General features: G+C 38.6%; 1 long non-coding RNA gene across 1 annotated transcript in view; it reads left to right on the top strand.

The window, feature by feature from the left end:
* The window catches only part of LOC133215002 (uncharacterized), a 61,490-nt gene that overhangs the window by 16,989 nt on the left and 28,902 nt on the right, over positions 1 to 15,599 (top strand). Inside the window, exon 2 of the long non-coding RNA XR_009726293.1 lies at positions 6,568 to 6,689. This is a non-coding gene — a long non-coding RNA (uncharacterized LOC133215002). The remainder of the gene's footprint in view (positions 1 to 6,567; positions 6,690 to 15,599) is intronic.

The raw sequence follows: 15,599 nt of genomic DNA on the forward strand, positions 1-15,599 counted from the left end.
TCATTAATGCAGTACTCTTCTGTCTTTCTCTCCATTCCTGAGTTGCCGTCTTCCAACATATCTTGGCAAGTTTCTTTGGGGCCAGGGACATCTCTTGTTAAAATTTAAGTGCTGTAGAAGTGATTTTTACCATGCTGGCATAAAATGTAAAAATATTCATGAGATGCAATAAAACTCTCTACTTACATGTATAGCCACAGTTGGGAATGTCCAGTTGAGAGCAGAACAGACTGATGCTTGCATAATAAGCTGCACTGGCTGCAAAGGTCTGGCCTGCTGGCTACACTTTTTACTATTAGTAATAATCTTCCTATTTTAAATTTAACTGATAGAAAGGAGAAACTTCACCATAAATTCATCTTTCAGTAGTTTAAAAAGTTTGGTTTGTGATGCATTGATAAATACTGATCAAAATGGTTTATTGATTAACTCTTTTTGATTCTGAATTTGCACATTTTTCTTCAGTATGATCTTTATTATGAAAAACTCTGAGCAATTAGCTTTAGTAGAGTAACTGCTATTAGGCACTTAGAAATAAAGATGTGGGTGGTTTGTCTTGTGAGGTATCGACTGGCATTAATTTGAGGCTGAACTTTGCACTAAAGTCCTAATACCTCTCTGGTTTTAATATAGAAGACATGTCTCTTATGAAAACATATATTTTTAGAATATTCACATAGATTTTTCTTCCTGTTTCATTTTTGGACACGGAATATTAATTAAAAAACTTTAACATTCTACTTGATGCAAAGAAAAGTGAATAGAGGGAAGTTTGGTACATAAGAAATATTAACATTTTTTATAGGCTGAAAATGAAAATAATTTTAAAGCTCATTTTTGACTTCTGAAGTATTCCCTGCAGCTACAGGTGCAGTGTCTTATTACAGTGTTCATCTTTTCAGCATTTTCTAGTGCAACGTCAAAGATATGTGTAGGTCCTGTGTACACAGAAAGGGGGACATTGAGGAAAACTGTGCATCAGCAGGATTGTGGCTACTGGCCACTGTAAGGTAGGACCCCTCTCTTTGCCTTCTCACTTAACAAATCAATGAGACCATCTTCTAGAATCACAGAATCCTCTGTCTCCAGGGCACCCACCTCGTTCAACAGTGGGCCTATACTGCCTCTTGTGTTAGTTTTATCTGATATGTATTTGAAAAAGCTCTTTCTATTGTCCTTAACCCGACTTGCAAGACTAAGTTCCAAGGAGGCCTTAGCTGTCCTAATTGCCTCCCTACATCCTCTAACAACTGTCCTATATTCCTCCCAAGTGGTCAGACCCTCCTTCCATAATCCATAGATTTTCTTTTTCCACATGAGTTTGCCCAGCAATTCCTTGTTTAAACATGCTGGTCTCCTAGCTCCCTTACTTGATTTCCTACCCATTGGGACACTCTGATCCTGAGCTTGGAAGAAGTGGTCCTTAAATGCTGACCAACTATCTTGAGTCCCTTTACCACCTAATACCCTTTCCCATGAAACTTTCCTTAGCAATTTATTGAAGAGGCCAAAGTTGGCCCTTCAGAAATCCAGAATTGTGGCCTTGCTAGGTATTCTGTTCCTCCCACACAGGATCCTAAACTCCACCATCTCATGGTCACTGCAGCCAAGGCTGCCATTGACCATCACCACTTCAACCAGACCCTCCTTGTTGGTGAGTACTAGATCCAGCAGTGCTCCTCTCCTAGTTGTTTTGTCCACCATTTGCATTAAGAAGTTACCATCAATGCACTGGAGGAACCTCCTAGACTGTGAATGATTGGCTGTGTAAGTCTTCCAGCAAATATCAGGGTAGTTAAAATCTCCCATGAGGACTAAGGCATGTAGTCGTGAGGCTGCTTTCAGTTGCCTGTAGAAAGCCTCATCAAGTCCTTCGTTCTGATCAGGAGGTCTATAATAGACCCCCACAACTGTATCACCCATACCAGCCAGTCCCTTAATTCGTACCCACAGACTTTCCACTTGCTCCTCATCTGCCCCTGGACAAAACTCAGTACATTCTAGTCGCTCTCTCACATAAAGAGCAACTCCACCACCTCGCTTTGCTGACCTATCTTTCCTAAAAAGGACATAGCCATCCATGATCACATTCCAGTCATGTGAGCTGTCCCACCATGTCTCTGTAATTGCCACCAGGTCATAGCCTTTTGACCACACACAGACTTATAATTCCTCCTGTTTATTCCCCATGCTGTGTGCATGGGTGTACAAGCATTTCAGGGAGCAAGCAGAGCATGCTAGTGGCACCCTTGGGAGGCAGGAGGCCTTTTGGTCTTCATTAATACTAGAACAATGCCCCACTAGTTCAAATCCAGCTACAACCCCCTGCACTTTGAGTCTAACCTAAAGCTCTGTGAGTGAGCTCTGTTAACTCTCCCCCTGATACCCTTTTTCCCCTGCGGGACAGGGTCTAAACAACTATCCTTTCCCTCAAATGAAGCAATAGATTGAGAGTCCTCCCTAGTACACCATCCTTCAAGCCCTAGCATGTTTCTCTTGGGCGTGTCCCCAACAGGCCCAGTTCTCTGCCCTTCCTCCTTCATATCTAGTTAAAACCGTGTCAATGAGTCCTGCTAACTCCTGCCCCAAAAACTTTTTCCCCCTCTGGGACTGGTGTATCCCACCTGCCACTAGCAAACCGGGTGTCTCATATAGCAGCCCATGATTGAACAAGCCAAAACCCTGCCTTTGGCACCAGTCACGTAGCCATATATTAATTTGCAGACTCTTCCTATTTATATCTTTACCCTTGCTTGTAACAGGTATGGAGGCAAACTCTACTTGCTCTCCAGACCCTCTAACCAACCGTCCCAGGGCCCTGAAGTCTCTCTTCATTGCCCTTGCCCTCCTTGTAATAATTTCATCACTGCCAACCTGAAAAACCAGCAGCGGATAGGAGTCAGAGAGATGCACCAGATCAGAGAGTTTCCTTTTAACATCTCTAACCTGAGCCCCAGGCAGGCCGCAGACTTCCCTGTGGGATCGATCTTGTCGACAACAGCGAGGTACCTGTTCCAGACTTTTCCACCCTGAATATTTCCGTTGTTTATATTTCTGCAGCAGGGAGCTAAAAAATGAAATATTTCTAGCTTTGCCTCAACGATATGTCTTCCAAGTAAGATGACTCAAAGGAATGGGAGTTGACAAGAACTGTCTTTGGACTCAAGAATATCACAGTTAGTCTGCGATCAGTTGTATTCGCCAAGTCAGTAGGTGACCAAGATGGCTGTGGATTGCATTCTGCCTCAGGTACAGATGTGAGGCAGGTTTGTCTTGGACCAGTGTTAAAGTGAACTGCTGAGAGGCCCAGCCCTGCAATGAGTGAGGAGCTAAAATACAGAATATGCTGTGAGGTGAGAACCAAGAGTGCAGGAAAACAACTTTAAGCACAGGGGAAGGCCTTTTCTTGTTTGTTTGTTTGTCTTTCCTTAAAGAAAGTAGGCTGCCCTGTGCAGTTTTCTCAGTGGTTACAAATTTCTCAGTGTGAACACCTGAGTTCACAAATCTTGTGTTGATTTGTGTCATTATCTGAAGGATCAGATCGGGTTATGACTTTTTTGGTCAACTGACTCTAAGCTTATGGTCATATACTACTGCTACAAATTGATTCAGGGAACTGCTAGAAACGTGTCTCTTGATCATGTTGGCTTTCTTCTAGTCTTCATCCTCCCTGCTGACTCAGCAGTCAGTGCTCCCTTTGTTGCTGAAGCTGCACGAGTCAGTAGAGTCCTCTGCAAGATGCCTTGTGTAGCTGCTGTGGAGAACCACAGGGCCCTGAGGAGCTGTACACTGGGTCCAAGTAGCTCTTTTGTCTTGTCAGTTCCAGCCTGTTCTTTGTCCATGATCTCTATGAATCAAAATGGCAAAGGTATTTTATCCTGTACTATATTTTACATTCCATGAGAAATAAATGTACACAGTATTGTTTCCTAAACTGACAGGAAGAAGGAATGCCTTGATTCTCATATTTTGCTTTCTGTGTATCTAGAAACGTGTACACACACACTTCATTCACATGACCCTAGAGAGGACTTTCTTCCTCTCTGCTGCATCTCTGTATGTTTGCATGAGCAACTTCCTAGTCTTGATTCAGAGGAGGTAATGAAGACAACCACAGGGCATACTGGTGTGTCCTAGGCATGTAAGAGTTCAGGGTGGAGGCTGACCTGTTCTGCTCAGGTAAGATGTTTAGGTGAGATGAATTTGCAGTCTGCAGATACAAGCATATCTTCAGTTTCAGACATCAGCACCAACAGGCCTTTGGAAGGCAGTGGAAAGGGGCAGGCAAATGTCAACAGCCCAGGTCTCTTCCTCTGTTGCCAAATAAATATGTTGGTACAAAATTGCCTCCCATGCAGTGATACAGGGTAGATCAGTCAGATATATCCCCGAACAGGTTTTTACGGGCACACTGTGAATGCTTATGGAAGAGGTATAATATCTGAAGACTACTTGTTATGTGCTGCAGATGTACCTTTTCCTCATTTCTTTTCAGTATTTGACATATCTCTACCACTGCCAACAAAAGTGTCACTTTGTGCTGTTGTATTTTTGTGTTATAATAATCTCTTTCAATAGGAATGAGGATGAGAATGGAAGCAATTTTTTAAAGTTTGATTTTATGAGTGAGGGAACCTCCAGACACTGTAAATGAAGCAAATGTGCCTTATTTTACTCCTACACCCCCATTTTTATTCCAATTGCTTGTTTTCAGTTTTTATCTTTTTTTCCATTTCTTCAGTCTTGTATTTAATGATACTACACTGAATAATCATATCTTTTTAACTATGGATTTTCAGTGTTTCAAAAGATAGCACAGTAACTATTCTATAGGCACAAAGATGTCAAATTACTTTGCCAAGGTAACAGATAAAAATGAGAATAGAACTTTTTCTTCCTTTATCCTTCAACTACAACCTGTGGTGCTCTTCGTGCAGAACCATGACGCTGGATATAAAAAGCTGGGATGTGTTTACAGAAGACATTTAAGAAAATTAAAATCTTCTGTAGTAGAAAGGAAATAAATGCCTTGACCTCTTTATACATTTATGCAGAAGTTTAATTTTATTCATAGGAGTAATTTGTCAGAACTCAATGGGATTACTCATTTGGTGCATAACGTTTAACAGATTTAAGTGCCTTCAGGGTGAGAACTTATTGTGGATAACATCAACATTATCATGTTTTCTGTTTTCTTTCTGATTCCATGCTCTTGACATTTGTTTGGTTTGGTTTTGGGTTGCTTTTTTTGTTAGTTATTTGCTGTCCTTCACAAAGAACTCTAACAAGACAAGGGGACAACTAGTCCTTGTCTTCTGTACTAGGTGAATACAATTTCATCTGAAACAGATGAAAATAGACAGAGTGAGATGAAAAACAACATGCACTATGAAAATCCATGAATACAGAGAAGTTACAGCTTACACTTAAAACAAACAAGACATTAAAGCCTTTGCTGGCATTGATCAGGAAGTATTAGTTTAAATACATAGATACTGAGTTTTTTTACAGAGGTCTTGTTTGTGTCTTTTTGCTAATTTCATAGAATCATAGAATCATAGAATAGTTAGGGTTGGAAAGGACTTTAAGATCATCAAGTTCCAACCCCCCTGACATGGGCAGGGACACCTCTATTTTTACCACTTTACTATAATTTACAAGCCATTTTTCCAAGTAAAAATTGGTATAACTAAATTTACCTCTGAAAAGATTAAATGTAAGTGATTTAAAATGGGCAGTTTTAAGGGAACACCATCTGGTATGCAGTTATTTTAAAAGCCCATGAACATATTACATGACAACATTAATATGCAATTAAATTATCATAAAAATCTAGATTAACAAGTCAGTTCAAACTGCTGATTACAATTAATTTTGTAAATACGTTTGCCACAATTTTGAATCTCTGTTAAGACTCTGGTGAGATGTAGAAGGGATTTTTGTAGGACACACAGTATAGCAGTATTTGAGGGAATTAGTTGTACTTGAGGGGATAAGAACCAATAGAATTCACTCAGCATTTTGTCTACTATTATCTTATTAATAAACATTATTAATAATAATGAAAGATTTACAAAACTGGACTTTTTAAGAGGTTTTTTTATAAGCTCACTTTCTATGAGTGACTTAGAAGCACACTGAAAGTTATGACAGGTATGAAATTACTGTATTTTAAGGTATTAATTTAAAATACCAATGAAAATTTATTGGTCATTACATTTTTTAGTGGCATTTAATATTATTTTTACATTATTTGATCAAGTTGTCTTTGTCACTGACATCCCATTGCTTTATATCTAGGGTGAGTTATAAACAGTCCCTGTAGTATTACACTGATTAACTTAATAGGAAGCTATGTGCAAAATAAGCATAAATTAATAAATAAATAAACTAACCAAGTGCGCAATCCATCCCTGTCAGCATTCCCAAGACACAAGTGAAGGACAGTATTGCAATTTCTTAGTGTCAGCGATTTTGAGTTTGAAAGATACACACTTTGGTTTGACAGAGGTAGTCTTCAAAAAGATAAAGCAGTTAGTAAATATTTTTATTTGTTTTGATTTCTAGGAAAGTGAAGGTCAGTTGTTACAAACTGCTTAGGGAGACAAGCTGACAGGAAGACAAAAGGGAGAATGCTCCAGGAGCAGAAAGATGGAGGCCTTCATGCATTCTGAGAACCGCACATTCTGGTAAGGAGGCTAAACTATTAAAATTCTTCTCTTACTGCATGCTGGTGTAACCCATTGTTGCAACACAAACACTGTTCAGTGGCTTGGTTTTTAGAAATGTCCTGCAGGAGTAAGTTTCAGTGTGATGCTGTGTATGTAAAATCTTGATAAATGGCTGTAAATAGTTCCAAGGCAACTTTTAATAAACGTTTAAGTATTTGATGTGTCAGAAAACATGACAGTGACACCAAGCAGGGTTAGCTATTAGGTGAATAAAGAAGGTGGGAATCACCCTGGCTGACTCTGGGCAATATAGGGTGTTCTGGTGCTACTTAGTCACCTACATTCATTCTTTCATGCTGTATCCCTTAGAAAACACTCCAGCACAGGATGTTTCCCTTCCCTGAGCTCCTTTCTTTGTTCATTGATCCCAGTGGCAGCCCAGTCAACTAGCTTGGATCAGATGCCAACATTTTAGATGGCTGAAATGAGGCAAGATGAGCTATGCCTAAAATTAGCTCTCATTCCACAGGTTCCTTCTCTCTGTTTCTGTATCTATCCATATATAATGCCTCAATATAACCTGTAGACTTCAGCCCACATGCATGCGTGTGTGTTTATGAACACATATACAAGCACATTTGTCTGACAGATTTTTTTTAAAGATCTGATCCAGTCTTTAAAAAGCAACTAATATGTACATGATAAATGAGAACTTGAAAAGTAAGGCATCACCTCTGTCCTTTCTGAAGTATTTCAGAATTCTGTCAGCAAATAGCTTAGCATTTCCCCAAATAACAGCCTTCTTTCTGTTGAAAGGATGGTTCACTGCTACTCACTGCTGAAATAAAATACTGTAGCTTATCCCCAGAGTGCTGCAATATTTTGCTGGATCTCTGGATATTTAGCAGAGACTGTATTAAACACTATATTATTCCCACAGCTCATCTCACAGGTAAAAATGCACTGCTGTAAATTAAATATACAAGTAAAATACATGGGTAACAAATATTTACAGCTTTTTAACTGTGATGGAGTGGAGACAGGGCTGTGGCTACCTAACTGTTTTTCAGGAGGTGAGAAATATTCTTAGTGTCCTAATGGCTGTGTTGTCATTATAGTTGCACAAAGGTTTAAGAGCCAGAGGAGTGAGACCACCTACTTACCATCTAGATGACATTGTTTACACAGTTAGGATAGGCAATATGTTAACTGAAGCTGCACAGACCATCCTCTGTAATTCAGTCTTATAAATCAAAGAAGGAATAGTGTTATAGCATGTTTGCCTTCTATGTATTAAAAAAAAAAACAAAACAAAAAAAGACAAACAAAAAAATCCCCAAACCCCTGCTCTAACACATACTTTGTTTTGGGTATTTTTATAGCAATTTTGGCTTGGTTTAATCACATTGTGCCTTATCTTCAGGGCTTCAAGTTAAAAAAAAGAAAAGGCAGGTATGACTCCAAATTCAGCAGGAATTGGCTACCAGTGCAGTCAGAAGAAACTGAGAGCCAAGACACCTGCTTTCACATAGGTAAAATTCTGTCTAAGACAGAGGCATGAGGTCTAGAACTGCTGAAGTCATTGGTAGCTGGAGGCCATGAATGTCTGTTACAGAAACAACACACTTGCTCCTGTAAGAGGCAGAGCTTCTGGGCTTGGGTTCCTGTCAATTTCTAAGCTACACAGGAAATTCCAGAGACAATGTGTTTATCACTTATCCAGGATTAATTATTCTTTTCCTTCTGATGGTAGCAGGATGAAAATTCCTGACATGAGCATTATTCCAGGTGAAGAGACAAAAGACTATTGTAAAATACCTCTAATATTAATATGAGGAACCATAAATAATACATTTCTACATTTCAGGTTTCATTGATTTGATGCTGAATTCACAAATTAACCTACATCTTGAAATGTGTGATTCCTGGAAAAATGAAGTTCAGTTAATCCTTCCCACTGAGTCACCTCCACATCCCCATCTCTGCACCAGCTGAGGTTCCCCTCCATGTCTGTGGTGTTGGAGCTCTCACTTTAACCGAGGCTCTGCCAATCCCTCCTCTCAGCATATCTTCTCTAAGGAGGTCACCCTTGGTCTCCTCCAGTTTCTTGAACATGCCCTTGGTGGCAGAGCAACTCATCTGATGCTGTTCAGTGTTCGCTGCCCAGAGCCAGTCAATAGTTTGACTTTTATGCAGAAGTGAAGAAGTTAGAACAAATAGCACTGTGACAGCCTTTTATTTCTGTGTGGTATCTTAGATTTACTGAAAGACAGATCAGATAATTTTCTGTGTTACATTACCATTAACTAGCTTTTGGCAATAATATTTTAATATTGTATGAATCATATTTCCAGTAGGCTGGAAGGTTTCTAAGAAGAAAGGAAGCTATGGCTCATATTTAAGATACTAGGACTAACAGGTTTAAGTCACTGAGGTCATTTCAGATTCATAAAAGACTGTCAAATACTCTGCTAGACTGTAATGATTTTGTACAACAGAGTCTTTTCTGCAAACCAGTAATGATTAAGTTTTCAATTGAAAGTAATGCATATATACCTGAACATCTGCAGACACTATTGAATTATTATGTGGACTTTTTTATAGATTAGGTAAATAGTATTTATTTTCTAAGTGTTACAGTTTATATTTTGTTTTAAGACTGGCATCAGTGCTTTTGGGTGAAGGTATGGAAAATAAGCTGGAGATTCAGCTTCAAGTTAGCATACACTTTGATGGCCTTGGTCAAAAATAAATCTAGTGACTGTGACACAAAAGTATATTGTGAGACAGAAGTTCTCAAGGGTAGTGTGGAAAGGATTTCTATAATACTTGCACCAGTGTAGTAATCCAAAGGTGTCCCATAATTCACTGAAAAATGGTTTTTTCCTTCCTTGGTCAACAGAAAACGCAATGCCAAGGACAGAAGGTTTCAGTGTATCTTAGAAATATTAGTTAATAGCTATATTTGAAATGCCAATAAATACTTAAAGGAAAAAAAAGAGATTTTATTATTCCAGGGGAGAAAATGTAAAAAATGTATTGGTATATCATTTTTGGAAGCCACATTTTTAATTTTAATTGGGAGTTTAGAAAAATGTAAATTTCTGCTTTTCTAGAACGAAGCAAAGTCAAATTATTTTGAATTTCCCCTGTGGATTTTTTTTTTTTTCCCAAGGGTTTCTGGTTTGGGATTTTTCTTTCAGTTAAACCGTTCCCGTCCTTTCCCTTCCCTTCTCTTCCTTTCCCTTCCCTTCTCTTCCTTTCCATTCCCCTGTTCTTTGCCAATTTGCAAGATTTCTATATGCTTTTTAAAAGTCAACTAGATGTCTTATTCTGTGTTGCCCAGAACAGACTTATAAACTCTTTTTTTAATCTCTGATACCATAGACCAGCATATGAGTATGATTAATATTGTGTCAGCGATAAACAATGCCAAGCATGCATTACAGGGAGAAAAGAGATCTGTCAGTGCTTTTTTTTTTTTACCAAAACATTTGCATTTACATTTCATCCTAGGTTTTGAGTCATTACAATTAGAAGGTGCATAATAATTCAGCAGTACAGTTTACCAGCTCTGCTTGTTTTCATATAAACACAGTTTATAGCATCTTACTTTGCTTTGGAAAATAAAGAGAACACTATTAATTTTTAATTAATACATTAAAATAAATTCCACTAGAATTATTTATGATTCCAATGTTTTTAAACTTTAATATGGCAAATATCCCTATTTTATCTGTTACAGGTGAACAAACCACATTCATGGTTCAGCGTAATCCATTCATTGGTTCACTGGTCCCACAGTCCTTCAGGCAGTGTGACAAATCCACATAATTTCCCTGAGTACTAGGTTGTGCAATTGTGTATGATTAAGTTGAAAGATGTGTTAAAAAAAAGTATAAAAATCCTTATGTAGCTAGACAGCTCCCTATGGCTAAATATCTCAGAAATCTCTGGAGCATTTTGTTATTCAAAGCAAAGTTGGCAGTAATTTGCACTCAATAAATTGGTTCCAGATCAGCCTGTTTCAGATGATATCGCAAAGACATATTTTATGTGAAATTCCTTTACCTTTTGTCAAAGTTTGTTCCTTTTAAGAGATTTGCCATCACAAATGTAGATGATATGGAGATAAAGAGACTCCCTTGCTCTCCAGAGCATGACAGAATGTGGTGGATCAGCAGTTCATATAGGAGCTATGTTTTCATCAAATAAAATAAAATCATCCTTTGTTTTTTTTCCAATATTTTGAAAAAGAGGGTTCTGGATTCATGGCAAAATCATGGCATATACCATTCATAATGTGTTAATAAATCCTAAATTTTGTATGGTCCACAGGGTTTCTGTAGAGAGGTACAATTATTTATGATTTTTGACCAAAGAAAAGTGAAAATTGTCTTGTGACAGTCAGGCCTTGACTATGAAGAACTGATCCTGTGTATGGTCTAAAGTCCTTTGACCTTTAAGAGCTTTACTGATGCTTTTGTAACAAAATTGGTTCATTTGGTCCAGCATTTTTTTAAAGGCAGATGTGAAAAGAGACAGCTTGTCTGTCTAAAAGTTGTAAATTCATAGGGAAAAAAAAGTGGTTTAAAAGAATAACAACAGAAATTATAAATGAACATGTAAGTGTGAAATTAAGAAAAATATAATTTAGACTGAAATAATAGAAACAGTTTCCTCATGGTGATATCAATTGGACTTGAAACTTTAAAACAAACAACAAAAAAAAAGAAACATTGAAACAAAAAAGGAAATTGTTTACAAGGTGCAATCCAGCACTGGCAAAAGGAAAGTTTAAATAATGTAATAGTTCTTTTATGTGTTGAACTTCACTAGGTCTGTGATTATGAATTAATGCAATTTCAGGAGAAAGGAGAGAAATATGCTTTATTGGGATGACAGTGATACTTATGTATCTGCATATGTATGTCTGAGAGAAAAATGCTGCCGTGAAGTTGCTCCTATCTATATATCCTATTATATGAAAAAAAAAACCTAATTACTTTCAAAGGAAATGCATTAAAAGGTCTATAGGCACCAGCTGCTTGACTCCAGATTAAGCTGCAGTTGCAGGATAAGGACAGCAAGCTCTGTACTTCTGGTATAAGCATACTCTATGCCCTGAAACTACTTAGCATTGGAAATAACAAAAATCTCTTCTGTCCCTGTCTCTTTGTATCTTTACAGGTAGTATCTTTACTATTTTCATTGGCTTTGTGCTACTTGAGACAATTCTGGTTTTCATGGAGCAATGTGATCAGAGTGTAATATTTAATATTTCCACCTTTGACTTTTATTATTTGCTTCCTTTTTTTTTTCCTTTTTTTTTTGTTTTAATTTCAAGAAAGCTTGAAAATATGCAAGATCCAACTATTATAGAGTCACAGAATGGTTTGGGTTGGAAGGAACCTTAAAGATCATCTAGTTCCAACCCCCCTGCCATGAGCAGGGACACCTTACATGAGACCAGGTTGCTCAGAGCCCTGTCCAACCTGGCCTTGAACACTTTTGCTAATCTAAGTGAACGTAAATGAACTTTGGACCATTTTCCTGGTTACTGGCAACGGTATGTTTGTAAAAGCTTTTTCTCTTTTTCTCTCAGAAGAGGTTGATAAGAGTTATTGCTAGAGTATAATATTTTTGCCCTTTTTTGCACTTAAAAAGTATTAATTTTCATGTATTTGTCTCTTTGTTCATATCACAGCTTTGCAGCTAGTCATTTATTTGTTGAAGTGCTGCTTTATGGTGCTCCTCAGAAGGACATCAATTCTATTAGACAGATCAGTGTGCAAAATGCTTCCATCTGAAAGAAAATTGATCCTTCTGTTTCTTTATACACTTAGGCTATCCACAGCTGTCTGAAGATATCAGGTGGAGTTGCAGTCCAAATGTAAAACATTCTCTATTCAGTGTTTGTGTTAATGGAAAATATAAGAATAGTGCCTATTTACATGTTATCATTTTAGTTTTTGCTTCAAGATATTTTTCAAAAACCATAAATTAGCTTTTTCATGGTGAAAAGGCATTTAATTGCATGTGTTTATTGCTTTTCTTGCTTGAAATAAATAAACAAATAACATGCAAAACCATGTTATAATCAAAACATTAAAATAGTAGTGAAGTATTTGTTCCCTGAAAAACAAAAATGGTAATAGAGTTGTGCCCCTTTGGTTCTTAAGTACCTAGTATTTTATATAGGCTTACAAGAAATAAAACCAAATATGGGAACTTTTTAATAGTGGAAAAGAAATAGCTCAAAAATAGTATGTAAATAGGGTCAGTTGCTAAAACTTTCATTGCATGATGTCAGATTATTCTGTCACACAACTGCTTTATATGAAATGTTCTGGACACTCAGATGAATGATGGGTTTTAATTGTACGTATTAAAGTGATTGTTTCCATACAGACACATACAGAAAGTTGCAGGCTGTCTTTAGAAAATGAAGTGTGTTGGCAAGGTTTTGGCAGCAGGGAGGGCTACAGGGATGGCTTCTTTGAGAAGCTGCTAGTTGCTCCCCCCATGACTGATAGAACTAATGCCAGACGACTCTAAGACAGACTTGCCACTAACTAAGGCTGAGCCCATCAAAAACAGTGGTAGTGCCTCTGGGCTAACAGACATAGGAACAGCGAAAAAACTGTGCCCAACAAGAGCTGGAAGAGAGGAGTGAGAATTCGGGACACTTTTAAGATCCCAATGGACAGTGTGCTGGTAAATCTAGTTAGGAGATCCTTTGCTTAAAAAGGTTGGACCACATGATCCTTGAGGTCCCCTCCAACCTGGTGTTCTGTGATTCTATATGTGGTCAAAGCAACTCTGCAGACACCAGGATCAGTGAAGAAGGGCAGGAAGGTGGTACTTCAGGTCAGGAGCTGCACCATGGTGGGACAGGCTGTGCCCCTGCAGTCCATGGAGGTCCATGGTGGAGCAGATATCTACCTACAGCCTGTGGAGGGCCCCATTCTGGAACAGGGGAATGCCCAAAGGAGGCTGTGATCCTGTGGGAAGCCCATGCTGGAGCAGGCTCCTGGCAGGACCTTGAGAGAGGAGCCCACACTGGAGCAAGTTTGCTGCAGAACTTGTGACCCCACAGGGGACCCACACTGGAGCAGCCTGTGCCTGAAGAATTGCACCCATAGAAAGGTCCCACACTGGAACAGTTCATGAAGAACTGCCGCCTGTGGGAACAACTCATGTTGAAGTTTGTGGAGGACTCAGTCCCATGTGAGGAACCCCACACTGGCACAGGGGAAGAGTGTGAGGAGCCCTCCCTCTTCCCCTGAAGAAGGACGTGCAGCAGAGACAACCCATGGTAAACTCACCACAGCCCCCATTCCCTGTCCCCCCTGCACTGCTCAGGGATTGGAGGTAAAGAACTTCAGGAGTAAAGTTGAGGGGTGAGATTTGGTTTTAATTTTCATTATCCTACTCTGATTTGATTCGTAGTAAATTAAAATGATTCTTCCAAACTGAGTCTGTTTTGCCTGTGAAGGTAATTTGTAAATAATCTCTCCCTGCTCTTAACCCACAAGCCTCTTGTCATATTTTATTCCATTGTTCAGCTGAGGAGGGCAGTGATAGAGTGGCTTTGGTGGGCACCTGACATCCAGCCAGGGTCAACCCTCTACAGATATTTATTTATGGGATCTTCTGGTATGGCCTTGCACTCAGCAGGGAAGTAGCATTTTAATTAAACACCGCTACATTATCATTAGTACCAGGTGATTACAACTTTTTGGCTCTTGGCACCTTGAGATCTTGTAGGAAATAATATTAAATTTTGGTAACAACAGTGTAACAAAATTCATCACGAGGCTTTGCAGGAGGGTGAACATGGTTGTATTTTAAACCAAAAATGCTTCATTTACTGTCATGCACACATTTTCATGAGCAGCAGAGCATGTGTTTGTCCAAGTAATCTGTCCAGTGTTCAAGGATTAAGGAACACTTGACGAGGCAGCCTGGCCAGGACTCCTTGTCATGACATGGAGGGCAAGGAGCACTGTCTATTGAGCCATTATCATGTCTCTTGGCTTCTTCCTGGATCAGCAGCCATGATAGTTTTAAACACCCTTTTTATATCCCCTAGGAACTGACTTCAATTTGTTTGGGTTTTTTTCTGGTTGTTTTATTTGGGGGGGGCTTGGTTTTGTTTTTTTTTTTTTTGTTTGTTTGTTTTTTGTTTGTTTGTTTGTTTGTTTGGGTTTTTTTAGTTTTTATTTTCCTCTCAATCCTGTCCAACCTCTATCATTTGGACTGATACACTTTCTTTCGTGTCTACCTTTGTGTCTTAAGGTGCTCACCTGTTCAGGGTCTGGGCTGTCCTTAATTGTCTTGTCCTGAGTACACTGCATGTAACAATGAAGGGATTTTCTTGACCTGCTCATCTAAGTACCATGAACACTGTTTTCTTTTATCCTTCTGCTGTTTCCACATCCAGATACTCTGATTGATTCTCCAGTCTTACTACTATTGCAATTCTCTGCATCCTGGGAGGACATTTTGGGAGCAACTTTGAAGTTGCACAGTATGTCTCAGCTGTGGTTTTAAAGCTTTACTAGGGGCAATAGAATCGGCCACTCTTTAACAGTGCAGCCCAAGGTCTTGATCCTTTTGTTATTGCACAAAGCAGGAAAACTATTCATAGACAAATATCAAGGATACCAGCTGATTTCTTAAAAGAAACAGGGTTTGCAGGATCAGTGGTTCCCTGAAAAGGATTTTGGTGATTGGCAGTCACAAAATGGGCATAAAAAGGACCTTTTCTCTGACCCATTGATTTTTTAATGTTTTTATATATCACAGAAATCAGAAGATTTTCGAAAAAGACCTCACATTTGGTGACCTTCTGTTAAAGATATCCACATATGTTAGCATCCAGAAGATTTTACCAAGTAGATAAAAAAAACGTGTTATACAATG

The sequence above is a fragment of the Neopsephotus bourkii genome, unplaced genomic scaffold, assembly GCF_033783945.1.
Source record: "Neopsephotus bourkii isolate Nb327-2 ecotype Australia unplaced genomic scaffold, CSIRO-AGI_Nbou_v1 NB_947, whole genome shotgun sequence".
Taxonomy (NCBI): domain Eukaryota; kingdom Metazoa; phylum Chordata; class Aves; order Psittaciformes; family Psittacidae; genus Neopsephotus; species Neopsephotus bourkii.